Source organism: Mobula birostris, chromosome 6, assembly GCF_030028105.1.
Source record: "Mobula birostris isolate sMobBir1 chromosome 6, sMobBir1.hap1, whole genome shotgun sequence".
In the NCBI taxonomy this organism is placed as follows: domain Eukaryota; kingdom Metazoa; phylum Chordata; class Chondrichthyes; order Myliobatiformes; family Myliobatidae; genus Mobula; species Mobula birostris.
The window spans coordinates 28,973,923-28,997,105 of record NC_092375.1 but is presented as its reverse complement, the minus strand read 5'-3'; positions in this window follow the sequence as shown (position 1 = coordinate 28,997,105).

Genomic DNA, 23,183 nt, shown 5'->3' with positions numbered 1-23,183 from the left:
AGAGGTATTGTGTTCCTCTGGATACTCAATCATACAACCGGTTCCTCAATTTCTTCACTCGCAGACCAGTCAGTTCAGATTGGCAATAACATCTCTTCCACAATCACCATCTGAAATGGTGCACCACAAAGCAGCTACAGCCCCTGCTCTACTTGCTTTATACTTATAAATGTGCAGCTAAGCACAATTCCAATGGCATATTTAAGTTTGCTGTCAACAACAGTACCATTGGCCGAGTCAAAGGCGGTGCTGAATCAGCATATAGGAGGGAAATTGAAATCTGACTAAGTGGTGCTGCAACAACAACCTCTCACTCGATGTCAGCCAGACCAAAGAGCTGATTATTGACTACAGGAGGAGGAAACTGAAGATCCATGAGTCAGTCCTCATTGGGGAATCAGAGCAGGAGAGGGTCAGTAACTTGAAATTCCTCAGCATAATCATTTCAGAGAATTTGTCCTCAGTCCAGCACATAAGTGGCATGACAGAGAAAGCATGATAGCTCCTTTATTTTCTTGGAAGTTTCTGTAGATTCAGAATGTCATCTGAAACTTTGATAAAATTCCATAGATGTACAGTAGAGAGCATACTAACTGATTGCATCATGGCCTAGTGTGGAAATGCCCTTGAATGGAAAAGGTTGCAAGAAGTAATGGATACAGCCCAGTACATCATAGGTAGAGCCCTCCCCACCATTGAACACGTCTACAAGGAGTAGTGTTGCAGAAAAGAAGTATCCATCATCGAGGACCCCCATCATCCAGGCCATGCTCTCTTCTCACTGCTGCCATCAGGAAGAAGGTACAGGAGCTTCAGGACTCACAAACCAGGTTCAGAAACAATTATTACTCCTCAACCATCAGGCTCTTGAACCAGAGGAGATAACTTCACTTGCCCCGTCACTGAACTGTTCCCACAGCCAATGGACTCACTTTCAAGGACTCTTCATCTGATGTTCTTGATACTTATTGCTTTTTATTTTTTTTTATCATTTTTGTGTTTTTTTTATTTGCACAGTTTGCTGTCTTTTGCACATTGGTTGTTTGTCCATCTTTTGTGCGCAGTTTTTCATTTAACCTATGGTGTTTCTTTGTAATTACTGTGAATGCCCTCAAAAAATGAATCTCAGGGTCATATATTGTAACATGTATGTATTTTGATAATAAATTTACTTTGAATTTTGAACTTTGAATGCCTGCTGGGGAAGAAGCAGTAGAGAGAATAGAGTGAACACAAAGATTTAGAGAAAGAGTTAGACTGCCACTGAGTGAGGCAGGAGGGAGATCCAAGCCATTGAAGTACTTGGAGACCTGGCAGAATCACTAAGGAAGGGCCAGCTGGCTGGCCCAGCTGTTGTAATCCCCACTCATTTCAGCAATACAAAAATAAGTCTTGTGTCTACACAAGAAATGTCAGGAAGTGTGGCACTCCACTGAAAACAGCTGGAGCAAACCATTTCAGTAATTGGATCAGGGATTCATTCATTGATGTGCTATGATCAATGCAGATGGGCCCACTAACAAGGATGTGAGGGATTACTATGAGTTATCTGGGATCCCTCAATTAGTGAAAATGTGAATTCTGCTGGTGTTAATTGGAATGTTGCTTTTTCTGGATTTGGGACTTTAGTCTTGATTTTTTTTTACAACTAGTGCCTCTCTGGTTTTCTGACCGTCTGCATCACAGCGTCTGTATGGAGGCTCCAGTGCACTGGGTCGAAGAGGCTGCAGAGGGTCATATACCCAGTCATCTCCATCTTGGGCAACATAGAAAACCTACAGCACGATACAGGCCCTTCGGCCCACAAAGCTGTGCCGAACATGCACTTACTTAGAAATTACACAGGGTTACGCATAGCCCTCTATTTTTCTAAGCTCCACGTACCTATCCAGGAGTCTCTTAAAGGACCCTATTGTATCCGCCTCCACCACCGTTGCTGGCAGCCTATTCCACGCACTCACCGCTCTCTGCATAAAAGCTTACCCCTGATATCTCCTCTGTACCTGCTTCCAAGCACCTTAAAACTGTGTCGTTCCGTGTTAGTCTTTTTAGTCCTTGGAAAATTTTCTGACTACCCACACGATCAATGCCTCTCATCATCTTAAATCATGCTAAATCATGCTACCATTGTGGACATCTTTGAGAGGCAGTGCCTCAGGAAAGCAGCATCCATCACTAAGGACCTTCACTATCCCAGACATGATCTCTTCTTGTCGCCACCATTGGTGATGAGGTACAGAGGCCTGAAGACCCAGACTCAATGATTTAGGAACAGCTTTTTCCCCTTCTCCATCAGTTTTCTGAATGGAGCATGAACCAATAAACACTACCCTTATTCCCTTATATATTTATTCTCCAACTTACAGTAAACCTTACATCTTTCCACTAAACAACAATATAATGTCATTTAAGTTAGTGAATCTCATTCTGATTCTTTCAGAGAAACTTATTGCCTGAATAGTCACTGATTGCCTCATTTGCTGGAGATGGAGTCTGAAGATATTATGCTGGCTGTTCCTTCTGTTAGTCTTCCTTATCCTCTGGTACATTTGAGCTGCAACTCTCTCGAGCTCCTGGTCCACATGCTGCTTTTGTGCCAATGTTGGCAATGCGCTTGAGATTATATACAACAGCAACGGAGTCTCCACTCTTTTTGGGCAGATACTGCAGGCATCCTGTACTGATGTGAGCAATGCAATATTACTTTCTGAAAGGTCTCCACAGTTACCATTTTAGAGAGCTACTGTGGCAAGACTATAAGTTAGTGATGGGAGCTGTCGATATCCCTAAGGTCCATCCCTCTGGGTTGTGCTGGCTCAGGACATACGTGCTGCATATTTCCCAGGAACATGGCATTTGCAATCAGAAAAAAAACCTTCTGATGATCTGTAACCAAGTAAAAATATAGGAGATGGAACTTCTTAAATTTGAGGGAATTGTTGGGTTATTAAGGAATGCCCTGTAGGAACATAAGCAAAATCATGGGGAGTGGCTTGAGTGTCCAAAATACTACCATGTCCTCATTGAAATCAAAGTAGGCAAAATCCTGTCTATGCGGATACAGAACCTGGGCGATCTTTATGATGCAGAGGCAGCCAGAAAACTGGGAGACTCAGAAGAAAATTGCTCTGTCCAGCTGGAAGAACCCTGTGAAGAGGAAACTGAGAGTTTACATCATGTTGACTCCACTGAGAGACTGTTCACACATGAATGCTCCAAGAAAGGTCACATCTCAGTGATTGTAGCCTGCAAGTACATTGATCGTCAGAAAGGTTTAGATAGTTTGTGATGTCTATGAAGACCTTGTCTGAGTAAGATCTCTGCAGATATTTGTGCTTTGACCTTCTGTCTCAAGGTCTTTGTCCCATACTGAGTGGGCAGCCCTGGTCATAACATTACCTGCAGTAATAGATTGCTGCAGATAAAGTTTGGGAAAAGCACTCCCTATTAGATGTAACATGCTCTGTAGACCTTGGAAGGAGTTTGAACTGCTTGCAATTAGCTCTCAAGCTGTCCTGTCATGTCTGTTGATATCAGTGTCTGTCCTTAAAAAAAAAATGACTAAAGCAACAAATTGTCTCAATTTGTCCTGAGTGCTCTCTGACTGTTCAATGGCTGTCATTGGTTGCATGAAAGGTTCCAGTTTATGCTGGTGAGGGGAGAAGTTATGTAAGAAAATGGAAGCTTATGGGCTGTGTAGGAGGGAAGGGGTAGATTGATCATCGAGTAGGTTTATATAGGTTACCACAACATCATTGGCTGAAGGTCCCATAATGTGTTGTCCCTTTCTATGTTGGATGTTGTGCACATTGCACTATCACTAGATGTACGTCTGACATCAGAAAAAACATCCTTGAATTTTGTGGAACTGTCTGATTAACTTCCTTCAGGGCACTTTCAACTAGGAAATAATTGTCAGGATGATATTGCTGCAGATTAACTAGTTTATGCTCAATTCTCTATAATAACCAATCCAATGCCTTGGCAAAAGTGATAAAATTGCTTAAAGCATTTAGAAGGATTAACCAATATTAGTTAATATTAGTATTAACTAATTAGTATTAGTATTAACCAATCCAATGCCTTGGCAAAAGTGATAAAATTGCTTAAAGCATTTAGAAGTAATCTCATGACTCTCTCATTCAGAATGGATTTTGTGACATCATACTAATGTCTCAATGCCTGAACCTCCTTTAGATTACTCATCTATTTCCAATCCACAAGACATAGTGAATTCCACAGACTCACCATCCTCTGGTTAAAGTAATACCTCCTCATCTCTGTTCTAAAGAGACACCCTTGCATTTTGAGGCTGTGCACTCTGATCTCAGACTACCCCTTATTAGGAAACACCCTCTCCACGTACACTCTGTCTAGGGCTTTCATTATTTGATACGTTTCAATGAGATCCCCCCAACCATTCTTCTAAATCCAGTGAGTGCAGGTCCAGAACCATTTAACGCTCCTCATTTCTAGACTGAAATGTCACTGCACATTGCACACAGCAGAAATTGTGAGAAGTCCCAGTCATTTTCTGTGTGCAGTACTGCGTCAATGGTAAAAATAGGTGATTAAATTATGCCAGGCATGTTGAGAAGCACAACAAAATCAAATGTGAACACAGTAAAAGTTTAATTTGGGGCCTGATCGTAATCAGCATGCAGCTGCCTTAATTTGGAGCTTCTCATTTGCCTTTAATGGAATATATGCCAATTTAAGACAGCTGTGTGTTGATTAGAACTGGGCCACTGGGCAACAAAGGTATTAATTTAAACAGAGATTTACAGCAGTTAATGAGAGTTTATACAAACATAGTTGGTAGAAAATGATATTTAAATTTGTGTTCCTTTAAAGGTTAAGTTCACTGAGTGTATATCCTCAGATAAATTAAGTCCATTGACTACCACCTGTCAATCCATCTTTCAACCTTTCAAATAGGGATCCCTCCCCAAGGATGGGCATTTAAGTCCTGTCTTGTGATTGATTAATTTTTAACAATCCCTTGGCACTGAGTCAAATAAGCAGGTGTAGCTCTAGTGTTGGTCCAATATCTGTTTTCTGAAACTCGGCAAACTCTCACAAATAACAAACCCCTAAGCAACACATACAAAATGCTGGCGGAACTCAGCAGGTCAGGCAGCATCCATGCAAGAGAACAGTCGACGTTTTGGGCCAAAACAATGCCCTAAACCTCTATTGCTATAGCCATTCAACAGTGTTTTATCATAGGAGTTAGGGTTATCAAGTTGTGGGCATGCTATACTGGCACTGGAAGTATGGCAATACTTGCAGGCTGGCTCCAGCATATCCTCAGATGGTATTTGTCATTAATGCAAACATTTCAATGTATATTTCAATGTTTCTGTGACAAATAAAGCTCATCTTTATCTTTATCTTTACAAGCCTCTCCTATATGGACTCTTTCTATACCACTGCCTCAGTAAAACAGCCAGCATGACGAAAGGTCCCACCCACCCAGACCTTCTCTTTTCTCCCCTTTTCCCATCGAGCATAACGTACAAAAGGACATACCAGCAGGCTCAAGGACAGATTCTAACGTGCTGTCATCAGTCTTCTAGTGGACCTATCGTATGATAAGATGGACCTTACAATTTATGTTGTTCTGATCTTGCAATTTATTGTTTACCTGCACAGCAATTTCTCTGCAGCTTTTACACTTTCTTCTGCAGTGTTATTGTTTTATCTTGTTCTACCTCAATGCATTGTGCAATGATTTTTCCTGTGTGAATAGTATGCAAGGCAAGCTTTCCCCTTGTATCAGGAAGAAATGATGGAACGTCCAACTTAATTATTTCTACTAGATGTTATAAAACATGAGTCAGTGGCCATTTATTGAAAATAGTTTTCCATTTGAAGGAAATGGTTTGTGTATGATCCAGTACAAATTAAGATCACACTCATGGTGTGCATATCCAACAGCAGTATACATTTACATATACCTAGAAATTGCAATGTTTGATGTCAAAAGAACAGTATTGATTGATTCAAAATTAACTTACTGTGAGAAAATCACATTAGTGATCCTTTCCAAGTGAACTCTTCTGGCAGAAAGCCCTCTAAGCTTGCCTGACGTTCTCCCAGCTTGGCAATGACATCAGTTCTTGTGCAACCCATGTTTAAGCCTTTTCTGACATAAATTGGAGCTTAAAGCTCCAGACAGCAACAGTTGTGGAATAGCTTCAGAAAGACCACTGCAACATCCTTGCATTACACTTGATTGAAAGGTACATTCTGCCAACATTGTTACAGGGCAGATTCAGAACTGCTGAAATAGTTCCCAAAGTCTGCAAGATATGTTTAAACTGCCAGTGAGTGTTAGTTTCAGCATTTAGCTGCTAAGCTGCTCATTCAATAGGTCTCTTGGTGGTAGTATCATTTGCTGCATGTGTCATTGGAAGTTTCACAAAAATCATTGTAGATGCTGCAGTGTCAGTTTGTGGGCAGTACTGCAGACCTCTCTGGGTGAACTGTGCAGGAGACTTCTCTGGGTGGACCTCCTTGTATTAATCACTGGAATATATCACTACTCATATCCTGCAAAAATGAGAATGCATTATTTACCTTTCCTTATACTAACTTTTCCATAGCTATCAGGCTTTATGTCCTTTCACACCATCTATCATGTGTAGAGTTTATTCAAACACTTTCTGTAAGTCAGTGTCTACACAGGCCATTTTATTCCTTCTCATCTAAAAGTACAACAAATCAAGTTAACCATAACTTACCCTTTAGAAATCCGTATTAACTTTTGTTCATTAATCCATGCCTTTTTGATTGTTTTCTAATCTAATCCATATAATGAACTGTAGTTTTCCCACAAATGGGATAAAGAAGTAATAATTGTTTTATTATCTACGTTATCCCATCCCCCTTTCCAAATCCAATGATTTGTGTGTCCTCTGTTCCCAATCCTTTTTGGCATTCTTCATTGAATTCTATAAGGTGCACTTTTAATAAATCTGTAAAGTAGATATGATCAATAATTATGCCTTTGCTTTAGGAGCAGGTGCTTTCCTGTATGTACTGTATAAATAGACCCATTACTTTCCAACTCTGAAGCTGGTATCCAGAAGAGCAATCAAAAAGCATCTGGGGAAGCAAAAGATGTAAGTGGATGGGTATACCTAAAGGATGAGGAAATTGGAAGGGTTGCCAGCTATAACAGTATTAAGAGAGGTGGAACAGAACCTGGTAGATGACAGGTGGAATCATTGGATCTGGTAAGAGTGATGGGTGGGAGGAACCAGCTGGGAGTTGGGGGGTGGGGTGCTAGGTGGTGTGGAAAGAATAAAGAAAAGACTGGTAGATGACAGGTAGAGGCAGATGAGGTTGGGTATTGAATTAATCTTTATGCTCAACTCTTTCTTTTGCTATATATTTTCAAGAGCATCTAATTAGGTTTCATTTATTATTCTATCCTGAAGTTCTTTTCTTGCAAATGTTTGCTTGTCCCAGTTCATCATATAGAATCAGATCTAACATTGCAATTGGGATAAAGAAGTAATAATTGTTTAATTATCAGATCTATCCCACTTGCCCTTGCAAATCCAATGTTTTGTGTTTCCTCTGTTTCTTTCCCAACCCTCTTCGCATCCTTCTGTGATGGTGCCTTTTCAATACTTCCAAATAATTGATGTGATCCTAAATGTTGAATTCCTGAATTTAAATTTTCTTTTCATCCCCATCATATACATGTCTATTCCCTTAGCCAGGAATCTTCATCCTTTTCGCCCTCTGCAAAATTCCACGCCCACATCGACCTCCCCTTCTGGCCTCTTACCCTCTCAAATCTTATTCATTACTAACTGCCAAAACCGCCTATCTCAATTTTTTCATACACACTTGTCCACTCTTACCTTCTGAACTTGCAGCATGCCTATATGTTTGAACCAGCTCCAATATCATCACCAGATCTGCCAGGGAGGGTAGTGCACTTGTGATCTGATGAACTTGATCTCTATGTCACAGAGTTTAGATGTTAGCTCTCAGACACCTCCATATGTCTCCTGCTGAAGAGGAACTCACTACTGAGCATTGTCTCCTGCACTGTCACTGACCTTATTTTCTCAGAAAATCTTCCTTTGCGGCCTGCAACCCCATGTATCCCTAAACCCACACAGTCTGCTTCTACCTCCTGCTTCTTCTGTCTACCTTCTCCAGATATTTTTGCCATGTGAAAACTGTATAAATGTAAAAACTGTATTCAAAACTTGTATATTTTCTTTTCAGAAATGAATAAAGATACACAAAATGTGAGTTCAAAGCTTAAAACAAGGAAATACTGAAAATATTGAGTAGATGAGGGAGCACCTGCAGAGAGAAAAACAGAGAAACAGAGATAGGGTTCCGGGTTGATAACAATTAACCATCAACCAGGTTTTGTTTTTCAGATTTCCATCATCGTAATGTTTGTTTGTCAATGTGAGTTCCTGGAATGAGTTTAGTACAGATCCCAGTCTGGTATCACGGTTAAAATGAGGGTAGGTTCCGTGATTTAGACTGGCATAAGTTCTCTGTGCGTATGACTACTATGAAACCCGCTTGAAAAAGACAACCAGCATTCCTACTACTGATCATTGTTCAATGAACCCTGACAGTCTATCTGTAAGCATACACGTCACTCAAAAGAAATGGATATCTCTCTGTAACTTAATAGCTTGTAGTCTCTCAGCACCTGAAAGTAGCCATGAAGAACAGTAATTTTAATTGGATACTGGAGGTTGAGTATTAACATGGGATGTTATCCCAGTCTTTAGGACATTGAGAGTAAAATCAGCATGGAAGTGGCATTGAGGATGTGGAACTCTGAACATCAGTTAAGTAGATCTAATGTTCATAAAAATGTCAGCTTGACTTGACCTAAAACAACTACTGCTTTTTGTCTTTGTGAAAACTTGGCTTCCTTTGGGCTTGAATTGGTTCCAACATAGCATACCAGGTAATGAGAGATTTTAATTGAACAAATTCTCGGAGGCAAACTTCATAATCCCACACTAGAGCCAGGCATCTGCAGCACTCCGGTTAACAAGTGAATAACCACTTTCATATTGATGACACTCAGAGGGTTAGACCTTAGCCTGGGATTTATCACAACTCAGTTTCTCAAAGCCTTGCAAGCTTAATGGATGTGGTCATCTCATAGAACAAACAACAGGAAGCTCACTTTTCTCCTGTGTGGATTAAGGAATTCAACCACACAACAGCCATTCTTTCAGTATTCCTGAACTCCCATATGGTGGATTAAAATATACATAGTATCCAATTCTGAATGTCCCATTAAATAGAGAGGTCCTACTTTCCCCAGGACACGTGCAATTAAGCACAATTGAAAGATGGTGTTAATTGGAACGTTAAGCCAAACTAGTGCTGGCAATGTGCGTTGCTACCCCAAGAGAGAGCATGGCAGAAAATTGATGCTGTGAAAATGGGTTGAATACTTGGTGACTTGGTATCTAATATTAAAATTGTATTCAAGGAATTACAGGTCAGTGTAATCAAAGTCACTTAATACGTTGAGGTATGTGTTCACCTATGTTCTGTAAGCAGTCTGTGTTTGTATGTATGTGAATGTGTTACAATATTTATATCCTTACATCTACACAAGCAATTATGTCTATGTCTGCAAGGGCATCCTATTGCACATATATTTCATATTTAACATTCATTCTAACACAACCATCTTCACAATTTATAGATTTAAACAGGGCAAGAGGTGTCATCAGCCTGAAAGAACTATAATTAACAATAGCAATTCTCTAACAGCAAATTTCAGTCTCATAATAATAAATTACGATATATTTAAATAAAGAAGAAAGGTTTTGCTTGGTAATTAAGAGGGAGGGAGAAAGACTGAAACAATTTCATATCTATTCAGGTGTCACATGTAACAGATTTATTTGAATAATACCCTATGTCTGACCAACTTGAAAGGAATGACAAAATGTCAAATAGATTGGCAGCTATAGTGAACTTTGGAAAATAAGTCCGTGAAAAAAGCAGGGGATTTAGCATACTGAATGTTATAAAGCATGCTAGGCTTGTAACTGCAACTGTGCTTTTAGGGATCAGCTCCTGTTTTCACCAATTTACCCAATATTCCACTCTTAACAACCAATACTCCGTAAAGTCTAGGGCAATCATTTAAATTTGAGGAAAATGTTCAAAGGGGAAGAGTTTTCAATCCTATGGCTCAACCTATCAACCTTTAATGTGAGAATTCATCTTCCAAGGTTTGCATAAAATTACCAAGAGTCTCTCAAGAAAAAGTAAGCTTTTGGGCTTTCTTTCTTTACTAAGTATTTCAGAAAAGGCTGTTTATATGGAAATACCAATTCCAAACAAATTACTTGCACATCAGGCTGTATTTAAGATCTGAATATCATAATAGTTGCATATTTCATCCCTACTGTTTGGTGATGGATAGGTGGCAATAAATATTAAACATTATTTCTCTCAGTTCCTGACTTTATTGGAACGATTAGAGTTCAAATACACACAATTTACTTCAAAAGAGCAATATATTACAGGGTAATGACTGACAGGGTGGCTGGAATACATTTAAGATAGAGCACTAAATGTCCTGTAAATAAACTTACTGCTTAAGATGCTGCCAGTTTTACTGTCTATTCTTTATAATTCATACGCATTTGTCTGCAAGATAACAGTAGGCAAATACCATCACTGGCTTACAGGGTCCCTTGAGACACTGTAGACTTCTGGCCACAAAATGTTCTTAAGCCACCAAGTTAATTTCCACCTTAGATTCAGAGTAAGCATGGTTGAAAGTTACCCTTTATCTTTATTACCATAAGACGTAGGAGCAGAATTAAGCCATTCGGCCATTGAGTCTGCTCCACCATTCAATCATGGCTGAATTTATTTTCAATCCAATTTCTTGCCTCTTTCCCATAAAACTAAGCAACACACATAAAATGCTGGAAGAATCCAGCAGGCCAAGCAGCAACTATGGAGAAGAGTAAACAGTCGGTGTCTCAGGCCAAGACACTTTATCAAGATTGATGAAGAGTCTCAGCCTGAAATGTTAACTGTTTACTCATCTCCATAGATGCTGCTTGGCCTGATGAGTTCTTCTAGAATTTTGTGTACGTTGCTTTGGATTTCCAGCATCTGCAGATTTTTTTGTCCCGTAAACCACAAATCTGTTATGAACCAAGAACCCATCAATCTCTCCTTTAAATAACACAATACCTTTGGTAAAATCCACTGGGCAACAATTTCACCCTCTAGCTAAAGAAATTTCTCCTCATCACAGTTTTAAAGGGAACTCCATTTGTACTGAGGCTGTGCAGTCTAAACTGATCCTCCTACTAACGGAGGCTCTTCTGGTCCACTATTCAGGCCTTTCAGTATCCAGCAGGTTTTAATGAGATCGCACCTCATCCTTCTAAACTTCATGAAGTACAGGCCCAGTGACATCCAATATTCCTCCTAGGTGTGAGCCTTTCATTCCTGGATTTATTCTTGTGAACCTCCTCTGGACTCTCTCCAGAGCCAGCACCTCTTTCCTCAGAAACAGGGCCCAAAATTGCTCATAGTATTCAAAATGTGCTCTAACCAATGCCTTATATAAGCCTGGCTTTTATGTTCTAATCCTCACAAAATGAATGCTAGCATTGTATTTGCCATCTGTACAACTGACTCAATTGAAAGTTAATCTGAAGGGAATCTAGAACGAAGACTCCCAATTCCTTTAGCCACTCCAGTTTTGAATTCTCTCCCCATTGAGAAAATAGTCTATACCTTTACTCTTCTTGCCAAACTGCACAATCCCAATGCTTTCCTACACTGTATTCCATTTGCCACTTCTTTACCTACTCTTCCAACCTGTCCAGGCCCTTCAGCAGACTATGTGCCTCTGTGACCTGCTCCTCCTCATATCTCAACATCATTTGCAAACTTGGCCACAACGCCATCAGTTCCTTCATGCAGATCATTAATGTATGAAGTGAAATAATGTGATCCCAAAACAGCCCCCTGTGAAACTCTACTAGCCAGGGGCAGCCATCCTCCCCACCTCCTTTATCCCCACTCTCTGACTTCTGCCAGGCAGCCTATAGATGAAAAAAAGTGTAATAAAATCAGTCAATTAGTGATGCATGGAAGCAGCGAGAGAGAAGAGCACAGTGGACACTTAGTAAATCTCTTTTTCAGTGGCTGCTGCTCCAGGTAGCCAGATGGAGATTGGGGCACCCTTTGCTTCTGGTTCATTTGTAGAACCTTGCTCTTTAGTGGCTTTCCATGGTGACTACACCAGCCTTGACTGGACTTCTCCAGCCTTGGTAATTGAGTACGTGGCATTTGTAAGAGGAACAGTTACTGAGCTTGAATTCATCTTGTCCTCTCTGATAGTTCTAAAGATGTTAAACAAAAAAAAAACAGATGCTGAAACTACCGTATTGCCAATAAGAGCCATTTGTTTCACTAATAACCTTTAGACCATTTCTTTGACATCTAGTCTACTTTGCAACTGAAATTCCTCACCAGTATGGTCAACTTATTCTTAGGTATCCTGAAAATCGGCCTTGCAAGCCACTCCTTAGAATCAAAAACATTACAAGGAAACTGGCCCACCCACCGTCAGAGTCTCAGGACCAGCTAGGTTTTTGCAAGACGTGCTTGCAGCCTCCTGCCTTAAAGGGTACTGAGCATGCTCAGAAATACAAATATAAAAAGACAGGAGCAATTAATTAGAGCTTGCACTGATCATATGATATCTGTGGCCACATTGTTGTTTTGACTTTGTTGACAGAAACAATACTTGTATGTTTGTGGTTAAAAATTCAAGGATTAAAGTAATTTTATTATCAAAGTGCTTCTATATCTCCATATACAAACCTAAGATTCATTTTCTTGCAGGCAATCACAGTAAGTACAAGAAAGACAATAGAATGAATGAAAGACTGCACCCAAAAAGATGGATAAACAACCGATGTGCAAATACAACAGACAGCAAACACAGTACAAATAGAAAGAAAGTGTAATAATAATAAGAAGAAATAAATATTGAGAACATGAGATGAAGAGTCCTTAAAAGTGAGACCATAGGTTGTGGGAACATTACAATGATGGGGCAAATGAAGTTGAGCGAATTTGTCCCCTCTGCTTCAAAAGCCATATGTCTGAGGGGTAATAATTGTTCCTGTACCTGGTGGAGTAAACTCTGAGGCTTCTGTACATTCTTCTTCATGGTAGCAATGAGAAGAGAAGATGGTGAAGGTCTTTGGTGATGGATGCTGCTTTCCTGTGATTCTGCTCCATGTAGATGTGCTCAGTGGTGGGGAGGGCTTTACCTGTGATAGACTGGGCTGTATCCACAATTTTTTCATATAAGGGCATTGGTGTTTCCATACCAGGCCATGATGCAACCTGCTACCAAATGCATCTGTAATCTAATCTATAACTCCACTACACTTAGAGCAACCTGCTGTCAGAAGCATTGTCCTTTGAAGAAGATGTTAAACTAAGAACCCTTCTGCCTAGATATAAAGATGTATAAAAAGACAAGTGATCAATCTGAAGAATAAAAAATGCTCCTGATAGTTTTGCTGGCTTTCTTTATACTTTATTTGAAAAGCTGGCCATTTTATACATCTGTGTAGCTGACTGCATTGGAAACCATTATTTGAATGATATTGCAGTGTACCAATAATTAAGTATTTGGTTCCAGATGAATGTTTTCTCACTAATGAGGTGCAAGCAACCTCAGAATGCAAATTATTGCAAATTGCGATAATTTGGAGTAGTTCAAATTTCTTTATGGATCTTCAAATTTCCAATCAAATCCTCTTCCAGATGTGTGGCAACAGCTATTACAACAGGAAGCACCTGTAGCAGTTTATGAAATTGAATGCACCATTAAGAAATCCAAATTAGTTCAGGAGATTCAAAAGATGGTGTCCAAATGTGGATTCTAATTAAAGCTCAGACACGTTTATTTCCCCAACATCTCTCGAAGGCTGATGCAATTAAAGAAAGTTGCAGTTGAAAGCTAAAAGAGTAAAAAAAAACCATTATGGACACAATGTTCCGTCTAATTTATAATGACCACAGTGCACAAAAATCTTGTGCTGTGCAAATTTTTGCCCAGTGACAACAGGTTGCCACTGAATTTTATATATAAAGGTATTAATTTTAACAGTTAGCAAAACACCATCAGTAAGAACTTTGATCTTCTCTAGGTTTCACACTCATTTATCTGCACTCTCACAAAACGTATGTAGCAGGCTTATAGTGGGTAATGAAGAATTTTCTTGCCAGAGCTTTTGCACGCCATCCATATGTGTTTTGCTTACTAAATGAAACTTTAAGAAGTCAAATTTCCAAATATCACTCCCCTTCTTCCTACTTTCAAATTCTCCAGCAACCTTTGCGTCAGGACAATACATGCAGGTAACACCAGTACATAAATCATTCTCATAGCTGCACATTCCTGACCTCATGAGTTTTCAGTGTAGCAGTTTCTACTGTTTCATTAAGCCATTCTGCTTTAAATGAACTAGAAGTTCTTTTGCGCTTCTCACCTTTGGCTTCTTTGGAATTTGACATAGTGAATCAATAATCTCTGTTCTAAAATCTGCAGACAAATCATCACAAACTGCACGTTGTCAACACTGTCCGCATCAGAAGCCAGAAAAGAAAATGTGATTATGTACGACTGTAAAATATATTTTGCATGCTAATGAGGTAGAGGGTGACCACATTTTGTGTGCAGTTTAAATTCCTTTGTGCGCTAGTAACAAAAGATGTATGTGCACGCAGATGCACACACCTTAGAAGGAACTTTGGATGGAGGAAAATCACTGCAGATGTTTTGTGAATAAAACAGTTATGATGCAATGATGGAGTAGCACGGAAAGTTGGTTGGAAAATTTAAATCTTACCGTTGAGCTGTAGGCTCCTTTTGTTTGCTCTGCTGTGCAATAAAGTTGTTCTTTTGCATCCTTTCACAAACTTCTTCTCTTTCTACTATTCCAACAATTTCTTCTCATCAACAATCTTACCAATCAGTTTATATTCCTTTTCACGTCATTTATATATATGACAGACTCCAATCCTGCAAGGCACCACTGACTGGATATAGACCTCCAGTCAGAAAAACACCCCTCAAACATTAACTCTGCTATCTAAAACCAAGCCAAGTTTGGATCTTTTCTGCCAAAAAACCTTGGATTCTATACACAATCTTCCTAGTATTTCTTCAAAATACTGGAATTCTTAAAAGAATGAGGATTGACACATCAAACCATACAGCTCCTAGAAACTTCTTTGCTATTCGGTAAATTCAAAGATGACCCTATATCTCAAGATCAAAATCAATGTAAAATTTATTCTTGAAGTATGTATAGGTCACCATGTGCTACTTTGAGATTTGGTATTTTTAGCAGGCATTTACAGGAAATAAAGAAATACATTAGAATTTATTTTAAAAATACATAAACAAGGCTGACAAACAACCATGTACAAAAGAAAACTAATTGTGCAAGTAAGAAAATAGTAATACTGAGAACATGAGTTGTAGTGAGTGAAGTTACTCACCCTGGTTCAGGAACCTAATAGTTGCAGGGTAATGACTGTTCCTGATCCTGGGGGTATGAGGCGTTAAGTCTTCTGTATCTTCTGCCTTTTGGTAAGAGTGAGGTATCTAAAGTTCAGTTTCTTGTCTGATCCTTATCTCCCTTCATTCCTTCAATGTCCAAAAGTCTATCAAGTTCAGACATGAATGTATTCACCATCCATGGTTCCCCCAGGTAGAAAATTACTAAGACTGACAGCTGTCCATGCAAAGAAATAAACCCAAGAAAAATGAGTGCTTCAGACCGATGTTGAAGGCTCCCAGTTTCAGATTTATAGTAGTTAAAATCTTGTTACTAAGTGACAGTGCTTGCCACATAGTTTGATGCCTGCAATCTGTGAATTACTGCCACTCAGAAATAAGATTTTATTAATAACACAGAATTTTCCAATCAATCAAACTGTCAGCTTTAAATGATGTTGTTTGTATTGGAAGCACACAGAAGTCCTGCAAAAGCCCCCAAAGGATTTGCAAACCACCCACCTGCTACCCCACGAGCCATCACATGCTATGGGTTCTCACAGTAGCCTCATTGGCCACCTCTCAACACACAAAATCAGAGTAGAAAAACGTCATCCTTTATCCCAAGGAACTGTCTAAGATGAACTGTCTAGAGAAGAAGACTCTATATAATAATAGCATTACCCTTGTATGCCTTCCAATAGGATTCCCTCAGTAAAAAGTCATCTGCTGTAAATATGCAGCGATACATACAAAATGCTGGAGGAACTCAGAAAGCCAGTCAACATCAATGAAACAAAATAATCAGTCGACACTTCAGGCCAAAGGCACTTCATCAGGACTGGAAAGAAAAGGGGCAAAAGCTAGAAGCAGAAGTTGGGGGGAAGAGGACGAAGTCCAGACTGGCAAGGGAAAGGTGAGACCAAGTGAGGGGGAAGGTTGGTGAGTGGAGGAGTTGAAGAAGAAATGTATTGTTCCTCCAACCTGAGTGTGGTGCCATTGTGGTAGTAGAGGTGGTATGGAAATAGGAAGTCGAATTGAAATGGGTGGTTATCAGGAAATCACAACTTTGGTGGCAGACAGAGTAAAGGTGCTCAACAAAGCAGCTCCCCAAATCTGAAAAGTGTACTCATTTGTAGTGTTTCTGTTGCATGGACTTAAGCATAGGTACAAAGTCATGTGTCCAAATATCGTAATCACAGTTAAGGAATTTAAATTCAAATCCTGAATTAAAAATTTAATTTCAGCAATGTTGACCATAAAATTATTGGATTTCTATTAAAATTCAATTTGTTCCTCTATGACTTACTGAGAACAACATTTATCTAGCTTCTAAGTGACTCAAAATCCACTAATGTGGATGACTTTAAAGGTAGGGCAGTGCTGGTGACATCCTTCCACAGCTCTTAAAGTGGATAAATTGCTTGCAAGAAAATGAATTGCAACATATTATTTGGTGACATATATGTACTTTGATAATGAACTTACATTGAACTTTGAAATTAAAACACTGGCTCAGCAAAAAGGAAAAATTCCACATGTGGTTGTCTGGCCAAAATGACCTCACTAGTGAGCAGTGATAGGCTTCCTTCCTGCATAACAAATTACTTCTTTCTCTATCTTCTAAGCTCATGAACTAAGATCATCCAATCGTTTGTTCCAACCTCTTCCTAAAATAAGCCATCAGGTCAAATTTCTAAGGGTCCTTCGTTGATACTGCCCTCACCTGATCCCCTCCATTTCACAAACGCCCGGGCTCATCCCCTCATCCCACTGCCCTCACAGTAATAGAATTCCTCTTGTCCTTACCTACCACCAAGCACATTTATTTTTCAACATAGTCCCCTCCTACATTTACACACTTAGTCCAGCGGTCATGGTTCAACTCTTTGAGTGATTATGCAGAAAGTTTAAAGTTAATAGCTCATCTCCTTCTACCTTAGGCCACAAACTTATCAATCGCCCCTGATGAGTTACTAACCTCAACCTTTTGTGTTGGGCATGTGGCCAAGTGGTTAAGGCACTTGTCTAGTGATTTGAAGGTCACTAGTTCGAACCTCAGCTGTGGCAGCATGTTTGTTTCCTTGAGCAAGGCACTTAATCACACATTGCTCTAGTCTGTGTGAGGAGTGGCGCCCTACACAGACTTCCAAACTGCGCCTTGTAAGGCATGAAAATGCCCGACGCAGGCCCCTCATGGTCTGATTGGATGTTCCCTCCCTCCTGATAACCTCAAACTTTCTGCATAATCACTCAAAGAATTGACCTGCATGTGCATGTAACGGGAGCTGTCTAACTCATCTCCTTCTACCTTAGACCACAAACTTATCAATCACCCCTGTTGTGGACACTTTCTAGAGATCCAAGATCCGTATGCTCCATGACCGCTGGACTAAGTGTGTAAATGTAGGAGGGGACTATGTTGAAAAAATAAATGTGCTAGGTTTTCTAAAATTGACTCCTTCTACCTTAGGCCACAAACTTATCAATCACCCCTCGTATCTTTACTGCCCCCCCCCCACCTCCACTTCCCGTGGGGATCACTCCCTCCTGTTCGTCCCTCTCCACTAATCCCTCCCAGTACTTATCCCTGTAAGCAGTCAAAGTGTGACAGCTGCCTGGTCACCTCCTCCCCCACCTCCATTCGGGGCCCCCAAACAGTCCTTCCAGGCGAGGCAACACTTCACCTGGGAATCTGCAGGGTCACCTGTTGTGTTTGGTGCTCCCAAAGGGGCCTCTTCTACTTTGGTGAAACTCTCCGCTCCATACAGCAAAAACGTACTTTCCTGGTGGCCAAACATTTTAATTGCAATTGCCATTCCCATTCTGACATGTCGATCTATGTTCCTCTTGTTCCAAGATGAGACCACCGTCAGGGTGGAGGAGCAATACCTTATACTCCACCTGGGTAGCCTCCACCTGATGGCATGAACACCAATTTCTCCTTTCAGTAATTAAAATTCCCCCCCCTTCTTTTTCTATTCCCCACTCTAGCTTCTTACCTCTCTTCATCTGCCTATCACCTCCCCCTGCATCACCTGATCTTTCCCTTTCTCCTATGATCCACTCTCCTCTTCTATCAGATTGCTTCCTCTCCAGCCCTTTACCTTTCCTACTCACCTGGCTTCACCGATCATCTTCTTGTATTCTCCTTCCTCTCCCAGCACCTTTTCACTCTGACACCTTTCCCCTTCCTTTCCAGTCCTGAGGAAGGGTCTTGCCCTGTGACGTCGACTCTTCATTAATTTCTATGGATGCTGCCTGACCTGCTGAGTTCCTCGGGCATTTTGTATGTGTTGCTTTTGACTTCCAGCATCTTCAGAATTTCTCGTGTTTAAAATTGCTTTCATTTATTTATTCCTTTATTGAGATACATCATGGGCGAGGCCCTTCTGGCCCTTCGAGCCACGCCTCCCAGCAACCATCTGATTTAATCCTAGCCTAACCTCAGGACAATTTACAATGACCAATTAATCTACCAACCAGTAAGGTCTTTGGTCTGAGAGAGGAAACTGAATCACCCAGGCGGTCACGGGGGAGAACATACAAACTCCTTACAGGCAGTGGTGGCAATTGAACACCAGTCGCCGGAACTATAAAGTTTTGTGCTAACAACTACACTGCTGTGCCACCCATGGTCTCCCCTCTGTCATATTCCTAAGATCCTTGGTTTTATTCCCACATCCACTGTATGAGTGCCTCCTCTGGGTTCACATTGTTCAGAACTCTTTTCAAGTTCCCTCAGCCAAAGACTTACTATCCTACTGATCAGCTAGAATCCTTTCCTAGGACCTATGTTAGCCAACAACATAGCATCTTAATGATTTTCTCTCCTCAGGCACTGTCCCTTGATCCATCAAATCTGCCTCTACTCAAATAAACATGCCTCCTCCATTCTTGCAAATCGCCACTTTTTCTCCCTCTTCCTTTTCCTTCTCCAAGTCTTTGCACCTGTTGGTTGGCTACCAAGTTCACCCCTTCTTTCCTGGAGCTCTTTGTTTGAGTCCTTCCAGTCAGGGTTCAAAGCTTGTCATTGTGCTGACGCTGGTCTTATTGAAACACACACAAAATGCTGGAGGAACGCAGCAGGCCAGGCAGCATCTAGGAAAAGAATACAGTCGACATTTTGGTGCTGCCTGGCCTGCTGAGTTTCTCCAGCATTTTGTGCGTGTGTGTGTTGCTCGAATTTCCGGCATCTGCAGATTTTCTCTTGTTTGTGCCTGGTCTTATCAATGTCACTGATGACATTCTTTATAATTATGAGAAAGGATAATCTACCTTCCCTGTCTTTCTCAGTGTGTTTGCAGCTTTGACATAGCCCATTGCGTCATCCTTTTCAGCATATTCCAATTATCCAATATTTATGCTTCAGACCTTTAGGCACTGACGCTGTGCAATAAGTAGTGATACCACAGTGTAGAATCTTTAATTAGCGTCTCATTACAGATCCCTGCTCTTGTGTTTTTTTAAAATGAAAATTCAACAAAGGTCATAGGTTGCATCCAGTAGCTGCAACTAATGCTAGCCTTGGTTGAAATGCGTGCTCTATAACCTTGAGTTGTCATTACTGGCATAACTATTACAGGGAACACCTCAGCCTTACAAAGATGAATTGTGTAGAGAATGAATTGTCTCTTTGTAAGGCTGAGGTGTTCCCAGTAATAGTTGCGCCAGTTCCCAAAGGATGCAATTTCTTCCAGAAGTTATTATTAGCTCAATCCAGTCCAGGTAAAATCATTCTTATGAGTGATTTACACAAGTAAAATAGATCCTGTGGTTAAATGAATATTTGTCTCCTACATCTTATGGTGCGACAAGTAAGTCAGGGTACATTCTTACTGAGTAGCCACTTTATTAGGTACCCCCTGTACATAATGAAGAGACTAGTGAGTGGATGTTCAAGGTCTTCTGCTGCTGTAGCCCACCCGCTTCAAAGTTTGCCGTGTTGTAAGATCAGAAATGCTCCTCCACACACCACTGCTGTAACGTGTGGTTATCTGAGTGACAGTCACCTTCTTGTCAGCTTGAAGCAGTCTGGCTATTCTCAATTTTTTTTTGTTTCTCACACCATTCCCTGCAAATCCCTAGAGACTGTTGTGCGTGAAAATCCCAGGAGATCAGCAGTTTCTGAGATATTCAAAGCACTCTATCCGGCACCAACAATCCTTCCAATGTCATAGTCACTTAGATCACATTTCTTCTCCGTTCTGATCTTTGGTCTGAACAACAACTGAACCTCCCAACTGTATATGCATAATTTTATGCATTGATTTGCTGCTACGTGATTGGCTGATTAAATATTTGCATTAATGAGCAGGTGTACAGGTGTACCTAATCAAGTGGCCACTGAGTTTATACTGTATATTCACATTCAACAATCCAGAGTGTAAACTTTGGATTCCATCATACCCAACCATTTGCTGATATGTGGCATGATGGCACAGCAGTTAATGCTGTTGGCTCGCAAATCCAGTGGCCCAATTTCAAACCTGGACTTGGGGACTGTTATGTGGAGTTTGCATATTCTTCCTGCAGCATATGGGTTTTCCCATATCCTGGTTTCCTCCGAAGATAGGCTGATATTAATCGGCTACTGTAAAAGCAGATGGTAGACAAATTAGGGGTGGGTGATGGGCCAGAGAGTTATAGGGTAATTTGATAAGAGCACTGTTAAACTGGAGGAACTGCCCAACTAAACCCTCATCAGTGCAATTTGACACATTGAGATCATTTGTTTGAATGGAACAGGCCTGCTGCAAGGGAGAGTGTAAAAATTCAACACTTTGAACTTCACACTTCAATGTAAATTTATTAACAGAGTACATATACAACCCTGAGATCCATTTTTACAAAATTTATTTATCAAGATATAGCACGTAATTGACCCCTCTGGCCCTTCAAGCCACGCCTCCTAGCAATCCCTCAATTTAATCCTAGCCCAATCACAAGGCAATTTACAAAGACCAGATAACCTATCAACCCACTCATCTCTGGACTGTGTGAGGAAACCAGAGCACCTGGAAGAAACGCACATAGTCACGGGGAGAACATACAAATTCCTTACAGGGAACAGCGGGAATTGAACCTAGGTCACTTGTACTGTAAAATGTGTGCTAATCACTACACTACCATGCCACCCACACACGTGTAGTGTAGTGGTTATTTTCTCATGGACATACTAAATAAGTTCAACAACTGTAACAGAATCAATGAAAGAGCATACCATCAGGGTGGACAGCCAGTGTATAATAAGGCAACAAACTGTGCAAATACTAAAAGAAAGAAAGAAAGAAAGAAAGAATAATGATAAATAAGCAATAAATATGCAGAACATGAGATGAAGAGTTCTTGAAAGTGAGACCAATAATTGTGGAAACAGTTTAGGGGCAATTTTATAGATGGTTCAAGAGCCTGATAGTTTAGGGGTAATTAACTGTTCCTGAACCTGGTGGTGTGAATCCTGAGACTCCTGTACCTTCTTCCTAATGGCAGCTGCGAGAAGAACTTGATCTGGGTAGGAGGAGCCCCTGATGATGTATATGGCTTTCCTGAGACAGCACTCCATGTAGATGTGCTTAATGGTGGGGAGATGTACATTATTTGGGATAATTAAATTTGCTTTGAAGTGTTTGATTTTTTGAATGTGTTTTAATAACATATTAACATATTTAAAAACAGCACATTTTTTCTTTTTTTTAATGTCTCTGTCAGAGATATTCAGAGTCATTCTTTTTCCTTGACAGTTTTGACAGCAGGCAAAGCATGGGGTTTGTCAATGTGAGCTTACTGTGCCTTCCCCTTCAATGTGATAGCAGTATGTTACTTAAGGTTCAGCTACTGTACAGGACATCACTATTTTAAATTACTTACACATGACAGCATTAACATTGATATTGGCTAATCCATAAAAGGTAAATCTATTACATATGTCAACAGTGAGTTCTGATGTCCATCTTTGGCAAAACGCTTTGGGCCATTACCTATTCTTGGGTTTCTAGCTCAGTTTTCCTTTAATCAATAATCTAGAATTCATTTACCTTGATTTTTTACTTGTACCTTGGTTTCACCACTTGACTTTCTTTCTGGATGATAGAAATGGGGATTCTATCATCTTCTGTCCATTTTTTTTTCAAGATTGCACAAACAAAAGTAATTGGCATTGTTATATTATACAAGAGATGAATGGAAAATATCTACCAGTCAATACAAGTTCAAGGAAGTGTAGGCAGTGTTTACTGTAAGAATTATTAGTGGGTGTTGCTGTTGTAGCAGATGCCAACAATGATGAGCAAATTAATAATAAAAAACAGAAAATTATGGGTTTTTTTTTTCCATAGATGCTGCCCGCCCTGCTGAGTTCCTCCAGCATTTTGTGTGTGTTGCTCAGATTTTTAGCTTCAGCAGACTTGCTCTTGTTTGTGAAATTATGGAACTACTCAGCAGGTCAGGCTAAATCTGTGGAAAGAGAGAAAAGAAAGCAACTTAAGAGGAATCAAGTTGAAACTAATATAGTTCAATGTGTTGATGAAATGATCAAGAGAATTACAATTTTGTTCAGAGATGTAACATTAACATTCCACACAATCTGAAATAAACATAGTATCAATGT